Source organism: Eptatretus burgeri, chromosome 15, assembly GCF_056783735.1.
Source record: "Eptatretus burgeri isolate ZD-2024b chromosome 15, Ebu_testis_v1, whole genome shotgun sequence".
NCBI classification, from domain to species: domain Eukaryota; kingdom Metazoa; phylum Chordata; class Myxini; order Myxiniformes; family Myxinidae; genus Eptatretus; species Eptatretus burgeri.
The window spans coordinates 9365907-9380906 of NC_140975.1; the positions used below are offsets into that span (position 1 = coordinate 9365907).

The 15000-nt window shown below is 32.5% G+C and overlaps 1 protein-coding gene and 1 long non-coding RNA gene across 8 annotated transcripts in view; both read left to right on the top strand.

Moving 5' to 3' along the window:
- LOC147011457 (uncharacterized) overlaps nucleotides 1–1421 on the top strand; it is a 2036-nt gene extending 615 nt beyond the window's left edge. Inside the window, exons 1-3 of the long non-coding RNA XR_015051842.1 lie at nucleotides 1–637; nucleotides 975–1032; nucleotides 1257–1421. The exon at nucleotides 1–637 is cut by the window's left edge and continues 615 nt beyond it. This is a non-coding gene — a long non-coding RNA (uncharacterized LOC147011457). The remainder of the gene's footprint in view (nucleotides 638–974; nucleotides 1033–1256) is intronic.
- The window catches only part of LOC147011455 (uncharacterized), a 461606-nt gene that overhangs the window by 266877 nt on the left and 179729 nt on the right, over nucleotides 1–15000 (top strand). The gene's annotated exons all lie outside the window — the stretch shown is intronic.

The window sequence follows — 15000 nt, forward strand, 5'->3', positions numbered from 1 at the left end:
CAGTTCATGCCGTGAAAATGAGGAAGTGTTTTTGACACGGTCGTGCTGTGTGGTTTTAGACAGTCATGCTGTGAAAAAATAGGAACTATTCTGTGAGACAAGGTCTCGTGTTTATATTTTATCTCAGAACACGAACTGAAAACATTTGAATCGAAACCATTTTAAGTATGTTTTGTAAATGATTCATACAATCGCCCAGTTATTTTCCAAGCTGTCATTTCCTGTGGCCGCACCCAATGTTTCGGGAATTTTCTCATTGTAAGCCTTATAAGTGATTCACCAGACAAAGTTTCTGCCAGACAGGATTTTCATTTTTACAACTGAGACATGGATGATCTCTCTTCCGATGAAGGCAAAAGCTTACTACAGAGTTGGTAAGTTTGTTTGGTTTTCTCTTTGAACGATGAAGCAAATGATTATTAATTAAATCATGATAATTCTGATATATATATATATATATTTTTTTTTTCCCTGACAGGGCATTGGAAGAAATTGAGTTTACGTATCACGACGTGGTTCATGAAATTAATACTCTTATTGAAGAGATCAATGATTTTAGAAGAGAATTGAAAGACATTTTCAATGAGTGGCACGAAGTCTTATCACGTCCTATCATCTCGAAGGAATTAAGCCAATGGTGAGACACGTGTGTGTGTGTCTGTCTTCCTACCTACCTCTCTCTGCTCTTATTGAAGAGATCAATGATTTATAATGACCGGTCTCTGATCTCGAATGAATTAAACCAATGGTGAGACACGTGTGTCTATGTGTGTCTATGTGTGTGTGTGTGTGTGTGTGTGCGTGTGTGCGTGTGTCTATGTGTGTCTATGTGTGTGTGTGTGTGTGTGTGTGTGTGTGTGTGTGTGTGCGTGTGTGTGTGTGTGTGTGTGTGTGTGTGCGTGTGTGGGTGTGTGTTGCTTTCCCTGTCTGTCTGTCTCTTCATCTATACCCTTGACTTTTTTTTTTTTTTTCAGCACTATCGCACAACATCAGCTGTTGAAGCAATCTTGTACAACACATGATTTTCTGGAGGTAAATATTTCTGAATTATTATTAATATCACTCTCTCTTTAGAATGTCGTCTAATGTTGGTTGCATTATTAGTTTGAACGCGGTTTTGTCAGTACACTGGAATTAATTTTATTGACCTTGAAAGGATGACAGGCTGAGTCGGCCTCCTGGTGTGTTAATTCAGTGGTCAACGAGGCTTACTCATATTACCATGTAATTATTATCCACTTTTTGTTTCAAAACAGAATATGGTGTCTGAGTTTCGAAATCACAAGACATCTGGAGAAGATTGCTGGGAAAGATTATACATTCTCGCAAATGAATATTTAATATTTTCAATATTAATAAATTATATTTGTTTTGTATACAATTACTTGATTCTGAATTACAAGAAGAGGATCAAAACATGAAGGGAGGGTAGGTGCGCCCCCAATGACCCATCACCCCCTCATCCCATCCCTCCCCTCCCCATGTGTGTGTGTGGGGAAGGGTGGGGGGTGGGATGAGGGAGGTGGTGGGTCAAAGGTGGGGCGCACAGGGGGGATGAGGGGGTGGGGCTTGTGTGGGAGGGGCTTGTGTGGGCGGGGCTTTGGTGGGGCTTGTGTGGGCGGGGTGTGGGTGGGGCTTGTGTGGGTGGGGCTTCGGTGGGGCTTGTGTGGGCGGGGTTTATGTGGGTGGGGCTTATGTGGGCGGGGCTTGTGTGGGAGGCGTTTATGTGGGTGGGGCTTATGTGGGCGGGGCTTCGGTGGGTCTTGTGTGGTCGGGATGTGTGTGCGGGGTTTATGTGGGTGGAGCTTGTGTGGGAGGGGTTTATGTGGACAGGGTTTATGTGTGTGGAGCTTGTGTGGGCGGGGTTTATGTGGGCAGGGGCGAATGTGGATGAGGTTTGTGTGGATCAATGGATGGGTGGAGAGATGGGTGGATGGGTGGATGAGTGGAGCTTGTGTGGATGGGTGGATAATTTTTTAATTAAATAAACATGTTGTGTGTGGGGGAACTAATTAACTAATCACTAATTATGTGAATATGGGTGGAGCTTGTGTGTGTGTGGAGCTTGTGTGGAGCTTGTGTGGAGCTTGTGTGGAGCTTGTGTGGAGCTTGTGTGGGGTTTGTGTGGGAGGGGTTTATGTGGGTGGGGCTTGTGTGGGTGGAGTCAAAAAGGGGCGGAGTCAAAAAATTTCAATTTATCTTTGTCTTTTGTAATTCCTGTGAATAAAATGAACCTAAAATCTCTTCCCCTTCCAAATCATATATCTTATAAGTCCAAGGAACCGTATCTATTACATCAACAATTTTAAAAAGTTCTTTCGTCCATCGTTCAGTAAAACCCTTTTCAAAATGAGATTTCCACCTATATATTCTTACGATATCACCAACTTTGAACTTAGGTTTTCTGACATTAATCTCTTTTTCATATTTTAATTTTGTAAATGTTTCTGATGGCTTCATATTCGTTGACGTGTGAATCGTGTCATTATACTTATCCACAATATCCTGAATAAAAGATAACCATTGTTGTGAACCGAGTTGTGTGAATTTTTTATATAGTCTCTCTTTTAAGGTACGATTAAAACGTTCAACAACAACTGCCTTCCCTTCATTAAAGGTACTGTATAATGTAATACTGTTATTTTTTAGAAAATTCATAAATGTCTTGTTATAAAACTCTCTACCCTCATCAGTCCACAATTTTTTAGGTTTTCTCTTACTTTTATTAAATATCTGTTGAAAAGCTAACATAAGAGTATTACCTGTTTTGTTTTTTAAAGGGACAACCCACACATATCTACTCCTCAAATCAATAACGGTTAAAGCATACTTGTACCCCTTATCATTATTGAGTTCAATCAAATCAGCAGACCAGATATAATCTACTTCCTTGGAATAAACTTTCCTTCTCTGAAACTTTGTGAATATTGGTTTATGTAATTCATCAGCTAATTGCTCTTCAGTCTTAATGACATCATTAGAGCTTACAAGTTTTTGAATTTCCAAGTCCAAGTTTCAATTTAGCACTAATCATCTTCTTCACGATGAACCTATCAACTTTTTCTCTCAAGGTTGGATTTTGTATCAGAGACAAATTATACAACATTTCTCTATCGGCTTCATGCTTTTCTTCCAACGTTGTGGTATTCCCATAATCAATATCGTGTCTCATGCACACTTCATCAACTCTATTGATTGGTTTACTCCAGGATTTAGGATTGTCTGCCTCATCTAATCTTTTATCCAAGTTTGTGCCTGGACCACAGAAAGAATACCCTGGAAGATGTAATTCCCCTGGTATTCCAGTAGTTGTAAATTTACTTCCTGATAAAAACTTTTGTATATCTCCTCCGAGTTTGTGTTTGGAGATAAATTGATTTTTTTTTGAACCACACACCGAACATATACCTTTTTGGATAACCCTGTTATTTTTACCTTTAATATATGAAATATTTTTAGTATTAGTTTTCTTTTTACATTTGAGACAATAACTCATTTATTTATGAGAAAAATTCCTGCAGAGTGCAAAAACCTTTTTAGTTTCCAACATGCACATTTGAATCTTAATTTTTAAAACATAAAGAATCCTTAGAAATGCCTTCACTCTCTCCTCCATTTATTTAAGAAAAAACTTGAATTAAAATGAATGGCTTGACGATGTCAATAGTCTTGAAGAAAATATTGCAAATAGACTTGTCAATTCTTTGTTTTCCTCCTCGGTGGGTTGAGTTATTTTCTGTAATACCTCTATTCTTTTTTGAATCTCACTGGTTTCCATATTTTGATATTTATTCATTCTCTCTCTTTCCTCCCTCTCTCTCTTCTCTCTTTCCTCCCTCTCTCTATTCTCTCTTTCCTCCTTCTCTTTCTTCTCCCTCTCTTCTTCAACTCCTTCCTCATCCCTTACTATCCTTGAATCGTTTACACCCCATAGAATATTATACATATATTCATCAGGATTTCTTGTTATTCCTGCATCGAAAATAATTTTTTTTACAACAGGAAACCAATAAAATTTCTTTTGAATTTCTAAAAGAGCCTTACCTTTTCTTAACCTTATAATTTTTTCATTATTTAACATTCTAATTAAATCTAAAGTTGTCGGTTTATCAACATCAGCATAATGCCAATCTTTTATTGAAAATACCTCATTCTTATGTTGTAGAACATATTTATTAAAATACCGAATACCCTTTTCTTGAAGGTATGCTTGGACACAGAAATGATAATTTTCTTGAAGCCTTCTTGCTGTCATTTATGTATTAGAAATATATGTTAGAATAATATTATGGCACGAAACACCTCCCCATCTTCCCATAGTTAAATCATTTTGTATTTCCTTACTTATTATATATAATCCTGTTTTTTCTGTTTTCATGAGATAAACAAGGGCAAAACCATTATTATATTTACCCTTATTAAATTCTTTTATTTGTTGTTTACTAATCGTGGCTCCACAAAACTCATTCTCGATACCAAGTGGATAATATTCTTCCTTACGAGACTGATTTAATTGTTCCAGGTCTTCGAGGTTAATTTTAAATGACCAATTATACCCTAAATCATTCATATCATACCCCCATTGTTCTATTCTCATACAAACGATACGCCCTTCTTTATAAAAATTTATTTTAATTCGAACTGTGAATTCTGTATGACCTGGAGATAATATCAACACTTCTGTATCTTTGGAATACACAGCCGTTTTATTTAAGGATATATATTGTGATAAATCGCTTAATCTCACCAAGTCATTCGCGTCAGTTGGGCTTGGATAATTTTTTAATTTAAAAGCATTTTTCATGTTAATATTTTGGGTTATATTATATTTATGTCGTTCAGCCTGTGCCTTTGTGTAATAATTTGATAAATCAATATCCAGTTCTTGAGATACACCAAAGATAGAACCATCTTTACCAACATAAGTCATTTATATTAGATTAAAAATAATATCATAAAATTTTATATTTTTGTTGAGTTGAAATAACACATATAGACATAATTGACCACAACACTTGGAATTTAATTCTTGGACTTGAAATGTTTGATAAACACCATTCTGTAAGAATTTTATAACTTCAACAGGTGGTGGAAGGCCAAAACTATCAAAATAATATTTGTCTTGACTATTAAAAATACAAACCCAATGAGAACCGTTCCCATCATTATCTTCTAAGTTCATAATAATATTCTTTGTATGTTTCGACACATTTGTTAATTCATCTCTCATACAAATAACCACATTATGAATTTTTAATTTCTTACAATATTTGGCAAGTTGTAAATTTGATGTTGTATTCTTTCCAAATTCTTTCAACCACTCATCAATGCTCATTTATTTATTAGAAAGATATAATCCATTACCTCTTTTCGTTAATTTTACACCTGCTTGTGCTATAGAAGAAAGCATATCTCCAACTAACAATCTCGCTTTATCAGGCAGACCTTCAAGTTTTTCAGCAAAATCTACAATTACACCACTTCCACTAATTTGTTTCTCCAACTCTTTGTTATGTCTTTCCAATTCTTTTTGAGCCTGGAGTTGAGCCTTCCTTTCGTTGGCAGTTTTCACCGCTGTTGAAATACCACCCGTCAATGCTCCAACCGCACTTAAACCAGCAAATAAAGGAATTAGAAATGGGAGAAATCCTCCACTCGTCTCTCTTATTGAATATTTTTTCAACATTGGTTTTGTCATTTTAATTTTAAGTGAGCCAGTGTCATTCAAGATTTTAACCTGTTCTCTTGTGAGCAAAACATCAATTCTTACTGCTCCTTTTCTCTGAATTGTATTAACGTTAATCGTACAAGGCTTTTGATTTTGAACACAAGATGATAGTTTATGAAGATTGATTTGATTAACATATACCCCAGTTGGTACTTTGCCACTCATTTATTTAACAAAAAATTATGTGAGACTAATCATCACACCATTATCTGTATTAATCTGCAATTCTGTTTCTTCCAAAAGCAAACAATATGTATCAACTTCTTCACTCTCTCCTCTTTCAATGTATAGGGAAGTATCCACTCGATTAGACTTTATAGTTTCCTTTTGCGCGCTCAGGTCAAACGCATAGATTGTATACAAACTTTTAAATGCTGTCATATCCAAAATAGGTTCTTTATTTCCATTACTTTCACACACCTTTTGGTAAGACTTGTATGCTTCAGCAAAATAGTTTGATTCCGAATTAATTTCCAATCTATCTCGTGGATAATATGTTCCATCTAGAGAAACGCGAAGTTGTTTCACCTTAGCATTATCACTCAATGCATTATTCTTATCAGTCGCAGTATCACCATCTGGCTTTTTAAAAATGATCCACAGATATCGTGGCTTTCCTTCCAGAACACCCAAATTCCACGTGTAAGTAGTTTGATTGAGTTTAACGTGTTGACATCTTCTTTTGAGGTATGATACACTGAGTGGTTTCTTTGAGTTAAGTCTTCGATTCAACATCTCTTCTGTTTTAAGATTAGGAGTATATTCACTGATATACCAACTCATCTCCTCAATTACAAATTTATTCTGATCACCAAAAGCATTACCAACACCAAAAAGCAATCTATTTTCATTATCATTCCTTTGTAGTTGAAATCTAATTTTAAGACCATACAGAACTTTATCATGATCACAAAATCCAAATATACCTTTAAGAGGAACCGCCACAGTAAAACTATTTTCTGCTTTTGTATCATCATTATACGCTCCTTTCCTTTGAATATATCCAGGGTCTGTGTTTGTTCCCGTTGACATATCAGGAATAAAACCTTCGACAGACCCCTTTCCCATTCTATCACTGAATGTATAGAGTGTAAATTTTATCATTTCAGATACAGCAGAGACATAATCAACCGCTTCAACTTCTTGTGTTCCAATATACAAACGCACACTATCAAACATTTTCCAGAAGAAATCATTTACAAGTGTAGCGTTTGTGTTATTCCCAGCTTTAGTGAATTTAAATTTACACAACAAGAAACTTTCGGAGAGATTCAAATAGGTTTGTTGATTATTTATTTCAAAACTTTTTGTACCATTCGTATTCCAGTCTGTTCCAGTTATTGCATTTACCTTGAAGTAATCTTCTTTTTTAGTGGAGTTTGAGATAATAATAGTATCATCCAAATCATAGATACTATCAATTGCTTCCATACTTGTATTTATTTAGGAAAAAGATGTTAAAACTTTTGAAACCCTGATCCAAGTATTTGAATTATTTTCTGTCGTTCTTGGGGGGACAACTGAGTTTTGCCTTTCTTAATTTCTTTTATTGCTTGTAATTTATGAGATTCCTTCTGAGCATCTTTTATACTCTTTACAGCACCTGCTACATTTCCCACAGCAGAAGCAGTTGAACCAATTAGATCTTTATGTTTAAGAATAGTTGAACCAATACCCATGAGAGTATCAATTATCCCATCTCCTCTAAATTGATGTCCAACACCCCTTTGTCTCTTAGGTTTATAGTATCCTCTACCAAGATACATACCTTCACCCTTGTAGTATGGGGAAAGGAACATCCCATCCCCTGTAATTATTTTATATTTTCCCAACTCGTGTTTCCTCACAATAACCATCGTATTTATTTATTGGAAAACTTCACGTAGGTGAATTCTGATGGATATAACTTCTCCATTAAAAGAAATCACCACGATTATCTTGGTCGGTTATCCTAAAATTTACTCTGTGTATGGTTTTTCCTGACACAGGTAGATAAACCAAATTTTTGGGTTCCATATTGAATTTATAACCAATTGGGGTTGAGTATGCGCTGAATGAAAATATTGTATTTGTTTTTTCCCATCATTATAAGCACCATCAATCAAATCACAGTGAATTAACACCGAATTTATTCCTGAGGATATTTGAATGACATTATCACTGTAAAACGTCCCATTAGTTTCAATCTTTTTTGAGGAGAAACCCAATAACTCTCTAAATGAATTATCAATTGTGAAATCAACCTTGTAGTTATTTTTAACTTTAATCGTTGATTTTGAAGTATGTTTTTGAATGTTTATAACAATATTTTTTGGTTCATCACCCTGTTCTTTCATAAGACGAGCAATTTCGGAAGATATTTGAGAAATCTCATATGCTCCGGGTGAGACTGTTATCGTTTTGTATCCACTTCCGGGATTATAACTAAACTTGTCATTTTTATCAGTTATATTAAATAAGGTATTATAAGTTTCCATGGACAATAAAGATGCCTCATATTCTTTTGTTGTGTCAAGTTGTAGTGGGTATGGGAATGAAGATGTGTGGTCGCTTGTTGTGAAATTGAAACTAAGGATTGTGCTTCTCATCTTATTTAATATGAGATAAAATGTCTTTATATTGACATTTATTAATTATTTTCATGTTCATCAACTGGTCTAAAATGGCTGATGCTTCATTAAAACAATTGTTATTTCCAGCCTTCTGACTGCCTAACAACAATAACAGTCTATTAACTAATTGCGATGGGTCATTTGGAAGAAAACTAACACCTGAACCAAGGATACTTAAAGCCTGAATAATGTGTTTCTCCTTCTCATTCTTCCTACTTTTACCAGAAAGAATAACCTTATAATTTAGAGTGTTCAACAAATCAATATATACTCTATCATCATTATTTTCCATATCCAATGGTTTATCAATATACTTTGATTCATCCCTCACAGTTGAACCTTGTCTTCCATCTTTTGTGAGAAGAAACATTAATCTCGGAGTTAGTTTAACAAGGGGTTGAGCAGAACTTAAGAACCTTAATTCATCATTAAATATCAATACCTTTTCTTTAACAAGATGAAATATTGCTGGTTGTTCTGTTGGAATGAGTCCTGCTTTGGTTTTTGAATCCGCTGAATATTCATTGTTTTGAACAGCATTCACAATATAATCAGGGGGTTGATTAATCTCTTCCAGTTGTTGAAATAAACCTTCATCATCATATTCTAATTCTCCTAAATGCTCTAATTCTTCCTCCGTCATTTGACTGAAATCTTTTAACATTTGGAGCTTTCTGGGAGTATATTCTACTGTGGGAACTGTGGAAACATCTTTCATTTTTTCTTGGGAAGTTTTTAAAAGTGGTTTAAAAAATTTCTCTTGTTTTCTTTCAAATGCTTCTTCGCCCGTTAGTTTCTGTCTGCGTTTCTTCTTTATGTCTTCCTGCTGTTTTACAACTTTTGAAACCAACTCTTGATGTTCCCTAAATCTTCTTGCTCTTTCTTTCGCATCCATTTATTTATTGAAAAATATCATTTAATATCTCATCTTGTTTCACAACAATATATTTATATTTTTCAGTCGTGTGTTTCATGTAATCCCCAAATTTCTTTTTACTACATAATGTAGAACAATTATCTCTCCAAAAATTATTGATATCTATTGAATTTAACTTGAATAAAATAAAAGTATTAGCATTGTTTCTGATGGAACGACGAGGAAGTTGAAAGTACGATTGACTAAGATAAATACAATTACAAGAAGAATGTCTCCCTCTTGTGTAGTAGCTGTCCATTACCGTTTGGTTTCTCTCATTAACACAATCATCAAAGATAACTTGAGGTTCTTTTTTGATTTATCCAAATCTTGGGGAGACGGTATATCATCCGTATTATCACTAAGAATACAAGTTATAGGATTTGATTTCTTTTTACATCTCTGTGTATCACAAAATAGTTGAATTATATCTTCAATGTTATAATCATTTAGGTTTTTTTGACGTTTAAATAAACCGATTATATCTTCTTTTTGAAGACCAGCATTAAAACCTTGTGAGAGTAGTTGATACTCTGGTTGAAAACTCGACTTTGTGAAAATTATTAAATTGTCATAATCTAAAAAGTTGGGAGTGAGGAGCATTTTTAAAAGTAAGCAGGTTTTTCCACATCCACTTGAACCAACTATGAGACATCTTAATGAATTTGGGAGATTTTTATGGTTGTTAAATTTTATCTTATTTTCCCAAATAGGTAAAAAATCATTCATTTTTTTCATTTATATATTTGAAAAACAGGTTATTTAATTTATTATTGGCTTTTTAGAAACTCTATATTTTATCCTAAGTTCAGGTTTAATTTCAAGATAATCCATTATTTTATTTATACAATATCTTGTGTTGATATTTCCCTGAAAATTACATCCATGAATAATATACAACACCAATCCTTTGAACATTTCTCTTATACGTTCAGTTTCTTCCCTTGTAAGGAAAGGTGTGTTATCATCCTCATACTTTACATTCATTTCTCTAATCAATCTTGTAAAGTAATTCATTTTTGGTGTAAATCTAAAAGAATTATTTTCCTTTTTATATTTTTTATTATCATTAATTAGACGATAATCACAGAATATACATTGTTTATAGGCTTTTGACTCTGTGTTTAATCCCTGTCTTTCACACGCAGGACAATTCTCAAATTTGTCATATGGAGAATCAGGAAAGTCTAGCATATTTATAAAGTAAAACTTTACTTAAACTGAAATTCATCTATACTTTCAGTTGTATATTACCATCGATATCGATATACTTTTTCATTATCAGATTCAACGACAACATTTTTTATATTAAAGGTAATTTTAAAATTATCTTTAACTACTATTGAACGAAATGTCATTTCACCTGATATATTAACATCCTTTATTTCATCAGGATTTACATCTTTAGGGTTGTTGAAAAAAATACAAATTTCTCCTTGCATATTACAGATGGTCTTATCTTTTCTTTCTAAAGCTTCATCCATAAGGTTTTTGTTCTTTGATACTTTTTCTTGTTTCATTGCTTTTTCTAGTTTTGAATATATTACTAGAAGGAGAGGAGAAACTTTTGTTAGAGATACTTTAATTGATGTTCTACCAGGTATACTAAAGGCCCTTCCACTGAAGGAAATTGAAGAACTCATATTATTTACCATAATAGTTTTTATCCAATAGTTGTTATATTTATCTTTGTTCAATTTTACATCCTTGACATATTTCTCAGTATCTTTAACAGATGAAGAGATTGATTGAAACTTGTCTTTTGTGTCTTGAAACATTGTATTTATTAAGTGAAAAAAGTTGGAGGATAAAATGGTTTTAAGCACAGATTCACCTTGTAAAACAAACGAAATTTTCATCAAGAAAATTTTAGTTTAAGCAAAGTTTTATTCTATAAATATGGTGAATACAACGTACTGCGATGTTTGTAATCACGAATATAAACATTATAGAAAACACCTCCGAACCAACAAACACACATTTAATCTGTTTCATAAAATATCTCCTCTTGAGTTGGAAAGAAAACATTGTGATATCTGTTCAAAGGATGTTTTGAAGAGTAGTTATAATAAACATCTTCAATCACAAAAACACAAGAAAAATGAGTTTAAAGTAAAGGGAGACTATTATATTGAAAACACTGATGGGGCATTTAAAGGGCATATAAAAATAAGGATTTTTCAATTTGGAGAACCCGGTCCATCATCAATAGCTGAATCAATTGAAATAGTGAAACCTGATGTTGAAAATTTTATTAAAAAGACATTAAAAGAAATGAAAACTTTAAAGTTTTATATGGGAGTGAAAATGAATATGAAAAGACAAGATGAAGAACAAACTCCTTATATGAGAACAGATCTTCATTTTATAACATCATTTCAAGATTTTTTGAATAGTGGGGTTTATGAAGAACTATCAAGACAAGAGGAGGATGTTGATAATACAGTGGTAGGAAGTGGATTCAATATTAAAAAAATCATCTTTTTAGATATACACATTCTAAAATCAAGCCCTCTTAAAGCTTCTTCTTATATTGAATTACCAAAAGAAATAAAACTAAAGAAGGCAGTTGTTAATATTAAGAACAATGATAATAAATGTTTTCTCTGGTCTGTTCTTGCTCACTTTCATCCACCAAAATGTAATTCAGAAAGAGTAAAACAATATATGAAATATGAGAATACCTTAGACATTAAAGATTTTAAATTCCCAATGCCACTAACAGATATTCCTAAATTTGAGAAAAAGAATAATCTTTCTATTAATGTATATGGATTAACGGATACAAACAAAGTTCAAATATTAAAAATTTCAAACAACTATAAAAATGAAGAAACACACATTGATCTTTTATATTTTAGTGTTGGAAAGAATTCACATTACACATACATCAATAATTTATCAAGATTAATCTCTTCTCAGGTATTCAGAAGAGCAAATAAAATATATCCTTGTAAGCGATGTCTTAATTCATTTCATACAAAAGAACGATTAGAACAACATTCAAAATATTGTAGTAATCATAAATCAGCTGTAATTACAATGCCTAAACCTGGTGAAAAGATTTCTTTTGAAGATTATAATAAATCTTTCATGCACCCATTTGTGATATACGCTGATTTTGAGTGTATCCTTAAAAAGATAAATACTGCTTCTCCTAATCCAAAAGAATCATATACAAATAAATATCAAAAACATATTCCTTGTGGTTTCTGTTATTATATCAAATCATCTGTTGGAGAAAAGTATAACAAACTTGAACATTATCGTGGAAAAAAGCTTCACAAGAGTTTGTAAAACGATTAGAAAAGGATTGTATAAGACTCACTAAATTAATGAAAGAAACAAATGAACCGATGAAATTAACCAAAGAAGAAAAATTAGAATTTAGAAAGAACAATATCTGTCATATGTGTGAGGGGAAATTAAGGAGTCTAAAGTTAGGGATCATTGTCATCTTACTGGTAAATATAGAGGTCCCGCTCATTTCTGTTGTAATCTTAATTATAAATTACCTTCTTTTATTCCAGTCTTTCTTCACAACAGCGCCAACTATGATACACATCTATTTACAAATGAACTTTCAAAAACACCAGGGAATATTTCTGCCATAACAAACACAAGTCAAAAGTATATTTCATTTTCAAAAATGATATTCACAAAACCTTTAACTCGTATTAGGTTTCTAGATTCTTACAAGTTTATGGGAACACCACTAGCCTACCTCGCATCAAATCTAAGCTCCACGGACTCTTTTCCAAATCTTAATTCATTCTTTCCAAAAGAGGAAATTCTCACTCAAGAGGAAATTCAGATTAAAGAGAGAATTCAAAGTAAAGAGGAAACTGTAATTAATGAAGAAATTCTAACTGAAGATGAAATTCTAATTATAAAGAAAATTCGAACTAAAGAGGAAATTCTAACTAAAGAGGAAATTCTGATTAAAGATGAAATTCTGATTAAAGAAGGAATTCTTACGAGAGAGGAAATTCAAACAAGGAATGAAATTCAAAGTAAAGAGAAAATTCTTACAAGTAAGGGAATTTATCCTTATGATTATATGGATTCATTTATGAGATTTAAAGAAACACAACTTCCATCAAAAGAAAGTTTCTATAATAACCTTTATGAAGAAGAGATAAGTGATAAGGAATATAAACACGCACAAGAAATATGGAAATTATTTAAGATAAAGAACCTTGGAGAATATCACGATTTATATCTAAAAACAGATGTTTTATTGTTAGCTGATGTGTTTGAGGCTTTTAGAACACTCTGTCATAATAAAAATTGTTATGGATTAGACCCTGCCCACTATTTCACAGCTCCTGGTTTAGCTTGGAGTGCAATGTTGAAAATGACAAAACAAGATATAGATTTAATCAGTGATGTGGATATGCTTTTGATGATTGAGAAGTCCAAGAGAGGTGGAATATCACAAGTATGTTCAAAAAGATATGCTAAAGCAAATAATAAATATCTTCCAAATTATGATAGTGAAAAAGATAGTAATTATTTGATGTATTTTGATGCTAATAATTTGTATGGATGGGCAATGTCTCAATCTCTACCTTATGGTAAATTAGAGTGGGTGGAAGAAAAGGATTATGAAAAGGCTTTGATGAATATTGTTATTTCTTCTCAAGAGGAATTGAATGACGAAGAAGAAGGTTATTATTTTGAAGTTGATTTGAGGTACCCGAGTGTTCTTCATAATAAGCATAAAGACCTTCCTTTTGCATGTGAGAAAGAAACCCCAAAGAAAGAATGGTTCAGTGATTATCATAAAAGTTTTAATATTAAAGGCAAATCAACAGAAAAGTTATTAACAACATTCTATGATAAAGAGGGATATGTTTTACATCAGAGAAGCTTAAAACAGTTTTTGAGAGAAGGATTGAGAGTAGCTAAAATTCATAGAGTTTTAAAATTTAAACAAAGTCCTTGGGTGAAAAAGTATATTCAATTCAATACAGATATGAGAGCAAATACAAAAGTAAAATTTGAAGGGGACTTTTATAAATTAATGAATAATGCTGTATTTGGAAAGACTATGGAAAATGTTAGAAACAGGCAAAACATTAGATTCGCAACATCTTGGAAAGAAGCTTCGAGATTGATAAATAAACCAAGTTTTGAGAGAGAAGAGGTTTTTTCAGAGAACTTTTCTGCAATTCATATGAAAAAGGAAAGTATTGTAATGGATAAACCAATTTATATTGGAACAGCAGTTCTTGATTTATCAAAGATATTGATGTATGATTATTTGTATAATGACTTAAAGAAAGAGTATGGTGAAAATGTTTCATTGTTGTATATGGACACTGATAGTTTTATCCTAGATATAAAAACTGATGATGTTTATGAAGATATGAAGAAAAATATTGGAGTATATGATACAAGTAATTTCAGCAAGAAGAGTGAGTTATTTTCCAAAAAGAATGAAAAGGTTATTGGTAAGTTTAAGGATGAGTTGGGTGGAAAAGTAATGAGTGAGTTTATTGGATTGAGAGCAAAGGCATATGCTTATAAGTATGGTGATCAGATTGATAAGAGGTTAAAGGGAATAAAGAAATATGTAATAAAGAAATCAATAACTTTTAGAAATTATTATAATTGTTTGATGAATAAGAAAGAAGAATACAGGAAAATGAATACAATAAGAAGTTATAAACATAACATATATAGTGAAGAAGTAAATAAAAAGGCATTAGGAGCCTTTGATGATAAGAGATTTATTTTAG